Raw genomic sequence first — 16,329 nt, 5'->3', positions numbered from 1 at the left:
ACATACATCAGCTTTTAATAGATGAAAGATACATAAGGATGAAGCTTGTATAATTAGATATAGAAGTTAATGAGGCGTCACCCACGGCCACGGGCCAGAATAATGTATGCTGTTAAATGTGTATCATGTGATGCACGTGACTGGTTTTCCACTTATGACTAGAGTAGTTCCATTCATGCAGGGTGCTGCCCACTGCAGCTGGAGCTGAATGAGTCGTCTGACATACAGGAAGCAGGGGAATGCCACAAGACAGTGTGAAATCTCCTCTCGAGGCTCTCACACAGTCCCATTATAACAATTGAAAAAATATATATATATATATATAAAGCAATAAATTATTACAGATGGGGGAAAATAGGCTTGAAACATGAGGATCTCCTTTTTCTCAGGATGGAACATAACCTAGAGAGTTCAAAGGGGTATTAATGGGTGTCCCCATTATAAGGTAATATAGTTCTTGTGGTCAGTCAGGTACGTGCCATCACCATGGCACCTGGACCAGTCATTAGGTAAGTGTTCTGTTACCACAGCACCTGTTGTCAGGTGGGTGTCCTCTTACCCCATTCAGACAAACATCCCCAAAGCATTACCGGTTGCTATTCTCTAAGGCCCCGATTCCAACCCAGTTAAGCGCACATAAATGTAACATAATTCCCTTTTTATGCACTTTGCTCTCAATGTATATTCTGACCTTGAACTTAAGCATGATAACAGTGTGCTATTCACCTGCTATTTGTTTTGGGTGGAGATTGAATAAATGAAGGTGGGGAAGAGGTGGGTACAAATGCCATATTCTGACCTTGACTTAATGCCATATTAATGCTACCGTCTTTACACACATGAGAAAACCATGAATAAGCAGTTCCAAGTGAAAAAAAGCATCTACTGAATTTTTTTCCAGATAGAAATAACACCATTCCCCATGCACTGTAATTTACAACTTGAAATAACTATTGATAACCGCTAGATAAAGGAGTAGTCTGTTTGGCTAAGGGAATTGTAAATATAAATGACACTTGTTTTAGATATATTTTACCTTTATAATCGCTGGAGACATGTGAAACCAATCATATGGCAGCCAACTGAAGCATATTAACATAGGAAACCATCCCACAGTAAAGTTTATGAAATCCTGTGCCATTATGTGGAATTTAAATTGTACAGCCTTTTAACTTGCAGGAATGGGTAGTCTCAAATGTCTTAAACATCATGATCATTACACAGGTGTGCCTTGTGCTGGGGACAATTAAAAGCCACTGTGAAATGTGAAGTTGTCACACAACACAATGCCACAGATGTCTCAAGTTATGAGGGAGCGTGCAATTGGCATGTTGACTGCAGGAATGTCCAACGGAGCTGTTGCCAGAGCATTTAATGTTAATTTCTCTACCATAAGCCACCTCCAACGTTGTTTTAGGGAATTTGCCAGTACATCAAACCAGCATCACAACCGCAGACCATGTGTAACCATGCCAGCCAAGGACCATGACATCCGGCTTCTTCATCTGTGGGATCATCTTGTGACCAGCCACCCAGAAAGCTGATGGAACTGAGGAGTGTTTGTCTGTAAGAAAGCCCTTTTGTGAGGGGAAAAACAAATTCTGATTGGCTGGACTTGGCTCCCCAGTGGTTGGGCCTGGTTCCCAAGTGCAAGGGCCTATACCCAGTCATGTGAAATCCATAGATTAGGGCCTAATACATTTATTTTAATTGACTGATTTCCTTATATGAACTGTAACTCAGTAAAAAAAAAATGAAATTGTTGCACTTCGCATTTATTTTTGTTCAGTATATATATTTTTTAAAAGGGGTTAGGCGAATTAAATCGTTATGGAGCAGAGCGCAAACCAAACAATAACAAACCTGACTCATGGCGCAATACTTGGCCGTGGTTGAAATGGACAAGGGTATAAGCCTACTATTGTAAACTATTCTCCCTATTATAATTCTATGTACACTAATCTTCCAACATTACCATTGGTTAAAGAACTGAATGTGGCAACTTTCTGAATGACTCAAACTACTGATTAATCAATATATGTAATGCGTAAAGGCTCTCCAAACCTTTTTTTAATGATTTATACATGTAGGCCATCATTGTAAATAAGCATTTGTTCTTAACTGACTTGCCTAGTTAAATAAAGGTTAAATAAAAATAAATACGTACTTTCATAACCTTAAAATGTGGCTTAATAATCTACAAGAACAGAGTATTTTTAAATCTACCAGTTGGTGCTGAAACAGTGAAGAATATGGATATATTTAGATGGTTTTCTTTCATTGATCCCTATTTTCTGAACCTGTACTCTTTATGTATTCTAGTCTTTTGACAAAATTCTAATTGAAAGTACACTGTATTTAAAGGGCTGGTTTAAGATTAATGCACTGAAAACCCATTTGAATGAAAACTCCACAAGAAAATCTGTTCTCCAGCAAGTGGAACAGTTTTCAGCTGTTGAATTACATTTATTCAGTGCGCGCAAGGGAACCACACCTGAAACCTACCTTTTTAAAGGTAAATCTGAATCTGAATACCAACTAATGTGTAAGAAAGGCATAATTTCCTAAATCAGAATTGAGCCCTAAGGGGGAATTCCGACCTGAGTTAAGCATGAGTAAATGGAACGTAATTCCCTTTTTATTCCTATTCTGACCTTGGATTTAAGCATGAGAATAGCATGCTATTCAGCCGCCGCTCTTCATTCAGGGTGGAGGTGTATTCTGATATTTAATTCCACCACCTTTACCCATGAGGGAATCATGAATAATGTTGAGCGAACCTGCCAGTTGAAAAAAAGTTGAAAAAGCATATATTTTATTTTTTTCTGATAGACATAAGAGCAGTCTCCATGCACTGTAATTTATAAATTGATAATAGGTATTGATAAGAGCTAGGTAAATGTATAATCCATTTGAAGAATAGTATTGTAAATACACATAGCAATTGTTTTAGGTGATTTTTCCTTACGATCCCTGGAGACTAATGTGAAACCAGTCATGGAAGCGAACTGCAAATCTGTATTTATTTATTGCCACCCCTTTCCCACAGTGAAGTAGGCTATAAATATCTTTTCCACAGTGAAGTAGGCTATAAATATCTGTGACGTTATTCCACATTTTAATTGCATGACCTAATAATTAAATTGACCTAAATAATCTACAAACTCAAGAGTATTTTTAAATCTACAGTAGGTGCTGAAACAGAGAAGAATACGCATTTACAGTGAGCTTCAAAAGCACTGGGACAGTTCCAAATGTTTTGTTGTTTTGGCTCTGTACTCAAGCACTTTGGATTTTAAATGATACAATGACTATGAGGTTAAAGTTCAGAATATCAAGTTTAATTAGAGGGTATTTTTATCAGTATAGGGTGAACCATTTAGAAATTACAGCACTTTTTGTACATAATCCTCCCATTTTAAGAGATCAAAAGTATTGGGACAAATTCACTTGTGTGTTCACTAATGTAGTAAAATGTTCATTATTTGGTCCCATATTCATAGCACGCAATGATTACATCAAGCTTGTGACTCTAAACATTTGCTGTTTGTTTTGGTTGTGTTTCAGGTTATTTTGTGAGTTTTATGCCCAATAGAAATGAATGGTAAATAATGTACACTCGTGGAAAAAACCCTGGAAAGTGGCCTTTTTTTGTTGTTGACAGATGGATATGTGTTGGGGAATAATTATAATTAGTTGGGTAACATAGATCAGATGTTTTATTTTCATTATATGCTTGTTAGTTACTTCTCATCAGAATGTCTATTTTTGGATAATACTGTTGGCCGGTTGCAGTTATCTGTTCTCTGTCATGGGGTCAGTTACTGTAAACATATCTTTTAAACCATGTTAAAGGATGATTGAGGGGGAACCAATTATCTCTTGGCTCCACAATGTCTGTGTGCCAGACACTGTGTCTCTGTGATCTTGTCCAGGAGGGGTGTATTTGATATATGCCTGTTGATGAGGTTTTATTTTATGGTCCTGAGAGCGAGATAAGAACATAGTTTAGGAGACAAAGCTGAACGATAATTTATAGCCAATGCTGTCTGGCTATGTGTCTTTGCTATAAAGGATCTCAGTTGCAATGTGTAAGGACTCTCAGAGAATTCATTTATAGACACTGAATTGATCTGAGAGTCACAGGGTTGTGATGGAGCTCATATAATTAAAGATATACTTTATGATAATGTGTGTGGTTTGCTCTCATGATTTGGTAAATACAGGAAATTTCCACTACATATGTAATCTTCACTTCAACACTATTGACAGATAAAGGAAACCTAATTTAACAAATGACACTGAAAGATCATACTTGGCAATCATTTATTAATCAAAAATCAACAGAAATGCAATTTCATAGTGCAGAAAAAATAAGTACATCTCTAGCTTCAATAGCTTGTATTGCCCCCTTTAGATTAAATAACTTAATGTAGCCGTTTCTTGTAACTGTCTATCAGTCTCTTACATCGACTGGGAGGAATCCCCCCCCCCCCCCTCTTCTTTACAGTACTGCTTCAACTGGTTCATGTTTGAGGGCTTCCTTGCATGCAAGGCCCTCTTCAAGACCCCCACAGCATTTCAACAGGATTGAGATCTGGGCTTTACTCGGCCATTCCATAACCCTCTATTTCTTCTTTTTGAGCCATTCTGTTGTAGCTTTGCTTGTGTGTTTTAGATCATTGTCCTGTTGCAAGATCCATGTTCGGTTCAGCATTTTGACAGATGACCTCACATTCTCCTCAAGAATGATCTGGTACAATATAGATTTCATGGTCAATGATGGCAAGTTGGCCAGGCCCTGAGGCAGCAAAGCAGCCCCAAACCATAATGCCACCGCCTCCATGCTTTACAGTTGGTATGAGGTTCTTCTGTTCAAAGGCAGTGTTCCATTTTCACCAAACATGGCATCTGGCAATGCGGCCAAACAACTACACCTTTAACTCATCTGTCCAGAGTACATTGTTCCAGTAGTTTTGGTCTTCACCCAGATGTTGTCTGGCAAACGTCAGTTGTGTCTTGAAATTACTTTTTGAGAGCAAAGGCTTCTTCCTTCCTGACCTCCCATATAGGCCAAGTTTGTGCAGTCTCTTTCTGACTGTTAACTCATGCACTTATACAATGATTGTGGCAAGAGAGGTTTGTAGATCCCTTGATGTTACCCTGGGGTTCTTAGAGACTTCTATGAGCATATTTTGGTCAGCTCTTGGGCTGAATTTGATGGGATGACCTGTCCTAGGTAGATTGCCAATGGTCTGGAATTTTCTTCATTTGTAGATGAGCCGTCAGACAGTGGAATGATGTACTTCAAATTGCTTGGAAATTGATTTGTAACCCCTCCCAGACTCATGGGCATCAATAATATTTATTCTGAGGGCCTCAGGTAGGTATTTTGATCTTAGCATGGTGTGTTACCACACACCCATATGGTTAGGATCAAACCAGTTTCTAATCTTTATGGAAGGCTGGACACTCTCTGAGTTTCTCTCTCTGATTTTCTAATCATTTGCACCTGTTTTTGTGCACTTGATTCTAATTTTAGCAGTTGTATGTGATGGGCTTTTTCCAGATAGAAAAGGGCATTTTTGTTCATTTTAATTGCATAACATTTTTTTTGTGATTTGTTCAATTTGGTTACCTTTATCAATGAATGTGGTGGGAATTTAGCTCAAATATCCATGTGTCTAAATCGGTCAAAAATAAAAGATCACTTTCCAGGGGGTGTACTTACTTTTCCAGGGGGTGTACTTACTTTTTACAAAATGACTGTATTGTGTAATTTTGGAGTCACTTTTATTGTAAATAAGAATAGAATGTGTTTCTAAACACTTCTACATTAATATATTTATACATGTTTTGGGAAAGGGGGATTGGGTAGAAAGTGTTTCAATTGTGCGGTATTTAGCATTCATAAGAGTCTAGTAGCAGAAGTTGTTGTGTGTGTCTGTCTCTGTGTGTGTCATGTGTCATAAAGTGCAGAGAATCAGAGCATGTGGTCAGTCCATTTCAAGTGTTCAGCAGTCTGATGGCTTGTAGATAGAAATGGTCTCTGAGCCTGTTGGTATCAGACCTCATGCTCCGATACCGTCTGCCCTACGGTAAGGGAGTGAATCGCTCGTGGCTGCAGTGTGTGGGGTCCTTGATACTCTAGGCCTTCCTCAGGCACCGTTTAGAGTAGACTTACCCCAAGGCAAACATGACGACTATATTAGCCCGTACAGCTAAACTTTGAAACAACAGACGGCAGGGAGCTCAGCCCACAATCAGCTCCTTTGTCTTGCTGACATTGATGGAGGGGTTGTTGTCCTGGCACCACCCTGCCAAGTCCCTGACCTCCTCCCTATAGGCTGCCTCATCATCGTTGGTGATTAGTCCTACCACCGTTGTGTCTTCAGCAAACTTGATAATGGTGTTTGAGTTGTGTGCAGCGCCGCAGTAGTGGGTGAACAGGGAGTACAGGAGGGGACTAAGCACACACCGCTGACGGGCCCCCGTGTTGATGGTCAGCGTGGCAGATGTGTTGTTGCCTACCATTACTGCCTGGGGGTGGCCCGTCAAGAAGTCCAGGATCCAGTTGCTGAGGGAGGTATTCAGTCCCAGGATCCTGAGCTTGGTGATGAGTTTGGAGGGGAATATGGTGTTGAATGCTGAGCTGTAGTCACTGGACAGCACTCCTACATAGGTATTCCTTTTGTTCAGGAGGGCAGTGTGGTGTGCAATAAAGATTGCGTTAACTGTGGATCTGTTGAGGCGGTATGCGAATTGGAGTGGGTACATGGTGTCTGGGATGATGGAGTTGATGTGAACCATGACCAGCCTTTTAACAGTTCATGGCTATAGATAAAGGTGTTACGGGGCGATAGCCATTTAGGTAGGTTACTTTGGCGTTCTTGGGCATAGGGACTATGGTGGTCTACTTGAAAATGTCAGTGAAGACACTTGCTTGCCAGCTGGTCAGCCAATGCTCTGACTATGTGTCCTGGTATTCCGTCTAGCCCTGCGGATTTGTGAATGTTAACCTGTTTAAAGTTCTTAATCACCTCAGCTACGGAGAGCGAGATCACACAGTCATACGGAACAGCTGGTGCTCTCATGCATGGTTCAGTGTTGCTTGTCTCGCAGCGAGCATAGAAGGCCTTTACTTGTCTGGTAGGCTCGCTCCACTGGGCAGCATGCGGCTGGATTTCCCTTTGTAATCCATGATACTCGTCAGAGGTTGTAGGGGATTTCTTATAAGCATCCGGATTAGTGTCCTGCTTCTTGAAAGCAGCAGCTCTAACCTGTAGCTCAGTGTGGATGTTGCCTGTAATCCATGGCTTCTGGTTTGCAAATAAATTCATAAAAAATCCTACAATGTGATTTTCTGGATTTTTTTTCTCATTTTGTCTGTCATAGTTGAAGTGTACCTATGATGAAAATTACAGGCCTCTTTCATTTTTTTAAGTGGGAGAACTTGCACAATTGGTGACTGACTAAATACTTTTTTACCCCACAATACATACGGTCACTGTGGGGACAACGACGTCGATGCACTTATCAATGAAGCCGGTGACTGATGTTGAAAACTCCTCAATGTTATCAGATGAATCCCTGCACATATTTTAGTATGTGCCATCAAAATAGTCCTGTTTGAGTTTTTGCTTGTAAGCAGGAATCGGGAGGATAGAGTTATGGTCTGATTTGCCAAAGGGAGGGCGAGGAAAGGCCTTGTATGTATTTCTGTGCGTGGAGTAAAAGAGATTAGAGTTTTGTTGCCTCTAGTTGCACAGGTGACATGATGGTAAAAATGAGGTCAATCGGACTTCAGTTTCTCTTCATAAAAATCACTGTCCACAAGAAATGCTGACTCTGGATGAGCATTTTACTTTGCTTATGGTCATATACAGCTCATTCGGGTCCCATTGTTAGGATTATCTGGAACGGAGCTCATCCAATTTGTTCTTCAGTGACTACACGTTCGCCAATAGAACAGAGGGCAATGGCGGTCTATTTGCTCGCCGACGTGGTCTAATCATAGACGGTACAGAGATGGCCGCCTCGCTTCGCATTCTTAGGAAACTATGCAGTATTTTTTTTTTACGTGTTATTTCTTACATTGGTACCCCAGGTAATCTTAGGTTTTATTACATACAGTCCGGAGGAAGAGCAACGTCAATTCACCATCATTACGACCAGGAATATGATTTTCCCGAAGCGAATCCTCTGTTTTGCTCACCACCCAGGACAATGGATCAAATGCCAGCCGGCAAACCAAAACAACGTCGCCGTAAAAGGGGCGGTCTTCTGGTCAGGCTCCGGAGACAGGCACATCGCGCACCGCTCCCGAGCATACTACTCGCCAATGTCCAGTCTCTTGACAACAAGGTAGATGAAATCCGAGCAAGGGTAGCATTCCAGAGAGACATCAGAGACTGTAACGTTCTTTCCTTCACGGAAACATGGCTCACTCGAGACACGCTATCGGAGTCGGTACAGCCAGCTGGTTTCTTCACGCATCGTGCCAACAGAAACTAGCATATTTCTGGTAAGAAGAGGGGCAGAGGGGTAGGCCTTATGATTAACGAGACGTGGTGTGATCATAACAACATACAGGAACTCAAGTCCTTCTGTTTACCTGACTTAGAATTCCTCACAATCAAATGTTGACCGCATTACCTACCAAGAGAATTCTCTTCGATTATAATCACAGCCGCATATATTCCCCCCCCAAGCAGACACAAGGATGGCCCTGAACGAACTTCATTTGACTCTATGTAAACTGGAAACCACATATCCTGAGGCTGCATTCATTGTAGCTGGGGATTTTAACTAATCTGAAAACAAGACTCCCTAAATTCTATCAGCATATCGATTGTGCTACCAGGGCTGGCAAAACCCTGGATCATTGTTATTCTAACTTCCGCAATGCATATAAGGCCCTCTCCCACCCTCCTTTTGGAAAAGCTGATCACGTCTCCATTTTGTTGCTCCCTGCCTATAGACAGAGACTAAAACAGGAAGCTCCCGCACTCAGGTCTGTTCAACGCTGGTCAAACCAATCTGATTTCACGATTCAAGATTGCTTCAATCACGTGGATTGGGATATGTTCTGCACTGTGTCAAACAACAACATTGCCGAATATGCTGATTTGGTGAGCGAGTTAATTAGCAAGTGCATCAGCGATGTCGTATCCACAGCAACTATAACAACATTCCCAAACCAGAAACCTTGGATTGACGGCAGCATTCGCGCAAAACTGACAATGCGAACCACTGCTTTTAATCAGGGCAAGGTGACCGGAAACATGACCGAAAACAAACAGTGTAGCTATTCCCTCCGCAAGGCAATCAAACAAGCTAAGCGTCAGTATAGAGACAAAGTAGAGTCGCAATTCAACGGCTCAGACACGAGAGGTATGTGGCAGGGTCTACAGTCAATCACGGATTAGAAAAAGAAAACCAGACCCATCGCAGACCAGGATGTCTTGCTGCCAAACAGACTAAAAAACTTCTTTGCTCGCTTTGAGGACAATACAGTGCCACTGACACGGCCCGCTACCAAAACCTGTGGACTCTCTTTCACTGCAGCCAACGTGAGTAAAACATTGAAACATGTTAACCCTCGCAGGGCTGCAGGACCAGACGGCATCCCCAGCCGCATCCTCAGAGCATGCGCAGACCAGCTGGCTGGTGTGTTTACGGACATATTCAATCAATCCTTACCCCAGTCTGCTGTTCCCACATGCTTCAAGAGGGCCACCATTGTTCCTGTTCCCAAGAAAGCTAAGGTAACTGAGCTAAATGACTACCGCCCCGTAGCACTCACTTCCATCATCATGAAGTGCTTTGAGAGACTAGTCAAGGACCATATCACCTCCACCCTACCTGGCACCCTAGACCCACTCCAATTTGCTTACTGCCCCAATAGGTCCACAAACGACGCAATCGCAACCACACTGCACACTGCAATAACTCATCTGGACAAGAGGAATATCTATGTGAGAATGCTGTTCATCGACTACAGCTCATTATTTAACATCATAGTACCCTGCAAACTCATCATTAAGCTCTGGACCCTGGGTCTCCGACCCCGCCCTGTGCAACTGGGTACTGGATTTCCTGACGGGCCGCCCCTCAGGTGGTGTGGGTAGGTAACAACATCTCCACCCCGCTGATCCTCAACACTGGGGCCCCACAAGGGTGCGTTCTGAGCCCTCTCCTGTACTCCCTGTTCACCCACGACTGCGTGGCCATGCAAGCCTCCAACTCAATCATCAATTTTGCAGACGACACTACAGTGGTAGGCTTGATTACCAACAACAACGAGACGGCATACAGGGAGGAGGTGAGGGCCCTCGGAGTGTGATGTCAGGAAAATAACCTCACACTCAATGTCAACAAAACAAAGGAGATGATCATGGACTTCAGGAAACAGCAGAGGGAGCACCCCCCTATCCACATCGACGGGACAGTAGTGGAGATGATAGTAAGTTTTAAGTTCCTCAGCGTACACATCACGGACAAACTGAATTGGTCCACCCACACAGGCAGCGTGGTGAAGAAGGCGCAGCAGCACCTCTTCAACCTCAGGAGGCTGAAGAAATTTGGCTTGTCACCAAAAGCACTCACAAACTTTTACAGATGCACAATCGAGAGCATCCTCTCGGGCTATATCACCACCTGGTATGGCAACTGCTCCGTCCACAACCGTAAGGCTCTCCAGAGGGTAGTGAGGTCTGCACAACGCATCACCAGGTGCAAACTACCTGCCCTCCAGGACACCTACACCACCCGATGTCACAGGAAGGCCATAAAGATGATCAAGGACAGCATCCTCCCGAGTCACTGCCTGTTCACCCCGCTATCATCCAGAATGCGAGGTCAGTACAGGTGCATCAAAGCAGGGACCGAGAGACTGAAAAACAGCCATCTCAAAGCCATCAGGCTGTTAAACAGCCACAACTAACATTGAGTGGCTGCTGCCAACATACTGACTCAACTCCAGCCACTTTAATAATGGAAAAATGTAGGTAAAAATGTATCACTAGCCACTTTAAACAATGCCACTTAATATAATGTTTACATACTGTACCCTACATTACTCATCTCATATGTATATACTGTACTCTATACCATCTACTGCATCTTGCCTATGCTGTTCTGTACCATCACTCATTCATATATTTTTATATACATATTCTTCATCCCTTTACACTTGTGTGTATAAGGTAGTTGTTGTGGAATTAGGTTAGATTACTCGTTGGTTATTACTGCATTGTCGGAACTAGAAGCACATAATTTCGCTACACTCGCATTAACATCTGCCATGTGTATGTGACAAATAAAATTGGATTTGATTTGATGCCGCCATGCCTGCCCCTCTTTCGCAATCGCTTCTGCTTTCGTGTCCCAGGAATTAGGGCCTAGTCCAGAGTAAGCAGAATGCCCAGAGCTGCCGACTCGTTGAAGTAGAAATCTTCTTCCAAATCGAGGTTATTGATCACTGTTCTAATGTCCAGGAACTGTTTTCAGTCACAGGGAATGATGGCGGAGACATTATGTACAAAAAAAGTTAAGAAACCCCCCCCCGCACAAAATAGCAGAATTGATGAAGAGCCCGTAAGACTGCTACTATCTACTGCAGCATCGTCTTTTCATCTTAAAACAATCTTTATAGAACAAGGCTCCTGAGTGGCACAGCGGTCTAAGGCACTGCATCACTGCATCACAAGAGGCATCACTACAGTCCCTGGTTCGAATCCTGGCTGAATCACATCCGGCTGTGATTGGGTGTCCCATAGGGCGGCGCACAATTGGCACAGCGTCGTCAGGATTGGCTGGGGTAGGCCGTCATTGTAAATAAGAATTTGTTTTTAACTGACATAGTGATGCACCGATATTACATTTTTGGCCGATACTAATATCCAATATTTAACTTGTCAAAAAAACGATACCGATAACCGATATAACATTTTTTTGCAGCCTTTTAAGCTTCGAAACCAGGCTGTATCACATCGGACCGTGATTGGGAGTCCCATAGGGCAGCACACAATTGGCCCAGCGCCGGCCGGGGTTGGCCGTCATTGAAAATCATTTGTTCTTTAACTGAATTCCCTAGTTAAATAAAGGTTACACACACCACACTGACCAAAACTTTATTTTGTTGGCATTTATGTATCGTCCCCATCACCAGTAAAACATAATCTAAACCTATTTCTACATTTCCTTGCTGTGCTGTTTCGTTGTTCATTTAATTCTCAACCAGGATTTCATCATACATGTCAAGCAGTGAAGTTTCAGCTCTGTCTGTGGCCGCTCTTCCTTTGTGCGCACTGTCACTGTGTCCGTTTCCATCCTGTCCAGCTGTGTATGTAACATTTCACGTAAACCCTGTTTCTTGTCTGCATCGAAGTAGCGGTCCTGGTATATAGCATCGAGCATGGTGGCGACACATTAAAGAGAGAATGCCACCGAATCGCTTGTTCACAGTCTGTGTCTGTCGCATCTGCTCCTGCAATTCCCTCTACTGCTCCTCCTGTGTATCCTTGACCTACCACTGCTCCTCCTGTGTATCCTTGACTTACCGCCACTCCCCCAGTACCCTCTGTGTGTGTGTGTGTGTGTGTGTGTGTGTGTGTGTGTGTGTGTGTGTGTGTGTGTGTGTGTGTGTGTGTGTGTGTGTGTGTGTGTGTGTGTGTGTGTGTGTGTGTGTGTGTGATTGGAGACAGGTGTGCTGGAGTCAGAGCAGATCCCCACCTGCTGCAACCTGTTCCATAATCAAGACCTCTACAAAAACTCAGCCCTGCCACTTCCACACTGCCAGATCGTAATCTCTGCTCAGTGAGTCTACGTTTCTAGCCGTTCGTTACTATTCAGATCCTGTTGTGCCTGTTTTCCTTGCCTGACGCTATTTTCCTCTCTGCTACAGTTCTGCCCGCTCTGACTCTGTTCCCTGTCTCCAGTCCCACATCTCATCATCCTGCTACTCTGTCCTGGACTCCCCACTCTACTACTCCCTTGGTTCCCCTCCGGACCTGCTTACCCTGTCTTAACCTCTCTTGCTCCAGCCTCATCCTCCGCACCTGGTTTCTAGCAACCCGCCCAAGCTTCCCCTGACCTGCACTCCATCTCCCCTGTGTGTCAATAAATACCTTGATTACTTCATCCCAGTCTCCTCATCTGAGTCTGCTCTTTGGGTTCCCCTGTTCCACTCCGCATAACAGTACGATCTGGCCAAAGAGATGAACCCATCAGACTCTGCTACTCTCCACCAAACCCTCGCCGGCCAAGGCGCCCTGCTCGAGCAATATGACTAGGCCCTGAAGACCCTTCTGGAGTACATCAAGGAGTTTTCACAGAGCCTGTCTGACCTACAGGGCCGACCCTTCGCCCAGAGCTCACAACCAGTTCCAAGTCCTTCTCCTCCACTCCGCGAGCCATTTGTTCCAACTCCCGAGCGGTACGATGTCAACCTCGGAGCTTGCAGAGCCTTTTTGATACAATGTTCACTAGTATTTGAGCAACAGCCCTACTCTTTTGTTAGCGAACGGGCCAAGATTTCCTTTCTGATCGACTGCCTCCATGGAGCAGCGCTTTCCTGGGCCACGGCGGTGTGGGAGAGACATTCCCCCATCTGCTTCTCCTACTCCAGATTCACGGAGGAGATGAAGAAAGTCTTCGACCACCAGGTCTGCGGTAAGTATGCCGCTAAACGACTACTGTCCCTCAGTCAAGGCCCCCATAGTGTTGCTGAGATGGAATGTGAGTTTCGCCACGTTGCGGCTGGAATGAGGAGGCCCTTCAGGGAGCATTCCGGAACTCGCTCATTGAGACCCTCAAGGACGAGTTGGTGTCCAGGGATGAGCCTGATGGACTTAAAGAACTCATCTCTCTCGCTATCCACATCGACAACCATCTCCATGAGCATCAGAGGGAAAAGGTAGGTAGGGTTTCATTCCCCATAACATCTTGCTATAGACCCCCCTCAGCCCCCAGCTGTGTCCTGGACACCATATGTGAATTGATCGCCCCCCAATTATCTTCAGAGTTTGTACTGTTAGGTGACCTAAACTGGGACATGCTTAACACCCTGGCCATCCTACAATCTAAGCTAGATGCCCTCAATCTCACACAAAGGAACCTACCAGGTACAACCCTAAATCCGTAATCATGGGCACCCTCTTAGATATCATCCTTACCAACTTGCCCTCTAAATACACCTCTGCTGTCTTCAACCAGGATCTCAGTGATCATTGCCTGCGTGCCTAATGGGTACGCAGTCAAACGAACACCCCTCATCACTGTCAAACACTCCCTAAAACACTTCAGTGAACAGGCCTAATCTAAACGACCTGGCCCGGGTATCCTGGAAGGATATTGACTTCATCCCGTCAGTAGAGGATGCCTGGTTGCTCTTCAAAAGTGCTTTCGTCACCATCTTAAATAAGCACTCCCCATTCAAAAAATGTTGAACTAAGAACAGAACCCTTGGTTCACCCCAGACTTGACTGCCCTTGACCAGCACAAAAACATCCTGCGGCGTTCTGCATTAGCATCGAATACTTTTCAGGGAAGTCAGAAACCAATATACTCAGTCAGTCAGGAAAGCTAAGGCTTGCTTTTTCAAAAACTAATTTATTTCCTGTAGCACTAATTCCAAAATATTTTGGGACACTGTAAAGTCCATGGAGAACAAGAGCACCTCCACCCAGCTGCCCACTGAACTGAGGATAGGAAACACTGTCACCACCGATAAATCCACGATAATCGAGAATTTCAATAAGCATTTCTCTACGGCTGGCCATGTCTTTCACCTGGCTACCCATACCACAGCCAACATCTCAGCACCCCCCGCAGCAACTTGCCCAAGCCCCCCCCTACTTCTCCTTCACCCAAATCCAGACAGCTGATGTTCTGAAAGAGCTGCAAAATCTGGATCCCTACAAATCAGCTGGGCTAGACAATCTGGACCCTCTCTTTCTAAAATGATCCGCCGAAATTGTTGCAACCCCTATTCCTAGCCTATTCAACCTCTTATGTATCATCTGAGATTCCCAAAGATTGGAAATCTGCCGCGGTCATCCCCCTCTTCAATAGGGACACACTCTAGACCCAAACTGTTACAGACCTATATCCATCCTGCCCTGCCTTTCTAAAAATCTTCGAAAGCCAAGTTAACAAACAAACCCCCGACCATTTCGAATCCCACCACACATTCTCCCCTATGCAATCTGGTTTCCGAGCTGGTCATGGGTGCACCGCAGCAACGCTCAAGGTCCTAAACAATATTATAACCGCCATCGATAAAAGACAGTACTGGCTTTTGACTCTGTCAATCACTGCATTCTTATCGGCTGGCCCAATAGCCTTGGTTTGTCAAATGATTGCTTCGCCTGGTTCACCAACTACTTCTCAGATAGAGTTCAGTGTCAAATCAGAGGGCCTGTTGTCCGGACCTCTGGCAGTCTCTATGGCACAGGGTTCAATTCTCGGGCTGACTCTTTTCTCTGTATATATCAATGATGACGCTCTTGCTGCTCGTGATTCTCTCATCCACCTCTACGCAGACGACACCATTCTGTATACATCTGGCCTTTGGACTGTACTAATAAACCTCCAAACAAGCTTCAACGCCATACAACACTCCTTCCGTGTCCTCCAATTGCTTTTAAATGCTAGTAAAACTAAATGCATGCTCTTCAACCGATTGCTGCCCGCACCCTCCCGTCCGACTAGCATCACTACTCTGGACGGTTCTGACCTAGAATATGTGGACAAATACAAATACTTAGGTGTCTGCCTAGACTGTAACCTCTCCTTCCAGACTCACATCAAGCATCTCCAATCCAAAATTAAACCTAGAATCGGCTTCCTATTTCGCAACAAAGCCTCCTGCACTCGTGCTGCCAAACATACCCTCGTAAAACTGACTATCCTACCCATCCTTGACTTCGGCGATGTCATTTACAAAATAGCCTCCAACACCCTACCCACTAAACTGGATGTAGTCTATCAAAGTGCCATCCGTTTTGTCACCAAAGCACCATATACTACCCACCACTGCGACCTGTACGCTCTCGTTGGCTGGCCCTCACTACATATTCGTCGCCAAACCCACTGGCTCCAGGTCATCTATAAGTCTCTGCTTGGTAAAGCCCTCCTTATTTCAGCTTACTGGTCACCATAGCAACACCTACCCTTAGCACGCACTCCAGCAGGTATATTTCACTGGTCATCCCCAAAGCCAACACTTCCTTTGGCCGCCTTTTCTTCCAGTTCTCTGCTGCCAATGACTGGAACAAATTGCAAAAATCACGGAAGCTGTAGTCTTATATCTCCCTCTCTAACTTT

This window comes from Oncorhynchus nerka, linkage group LG2 (genome assembly GCF_034236695.1).
Source record: "Oncorhynchus nerka isolate Pitt River linkage group LG2, Oner_Uvic_2.0, whole genome shotgun sequence".
NCBI lineage: Eukaryota > Metazoa > Chordata > Actinopteri > Salmoniformes > Salmonidae > Oncorhynchus > Oncorhynchus nerka.
Note: the sequence above shows the minus strand (reverse complement) of the source record.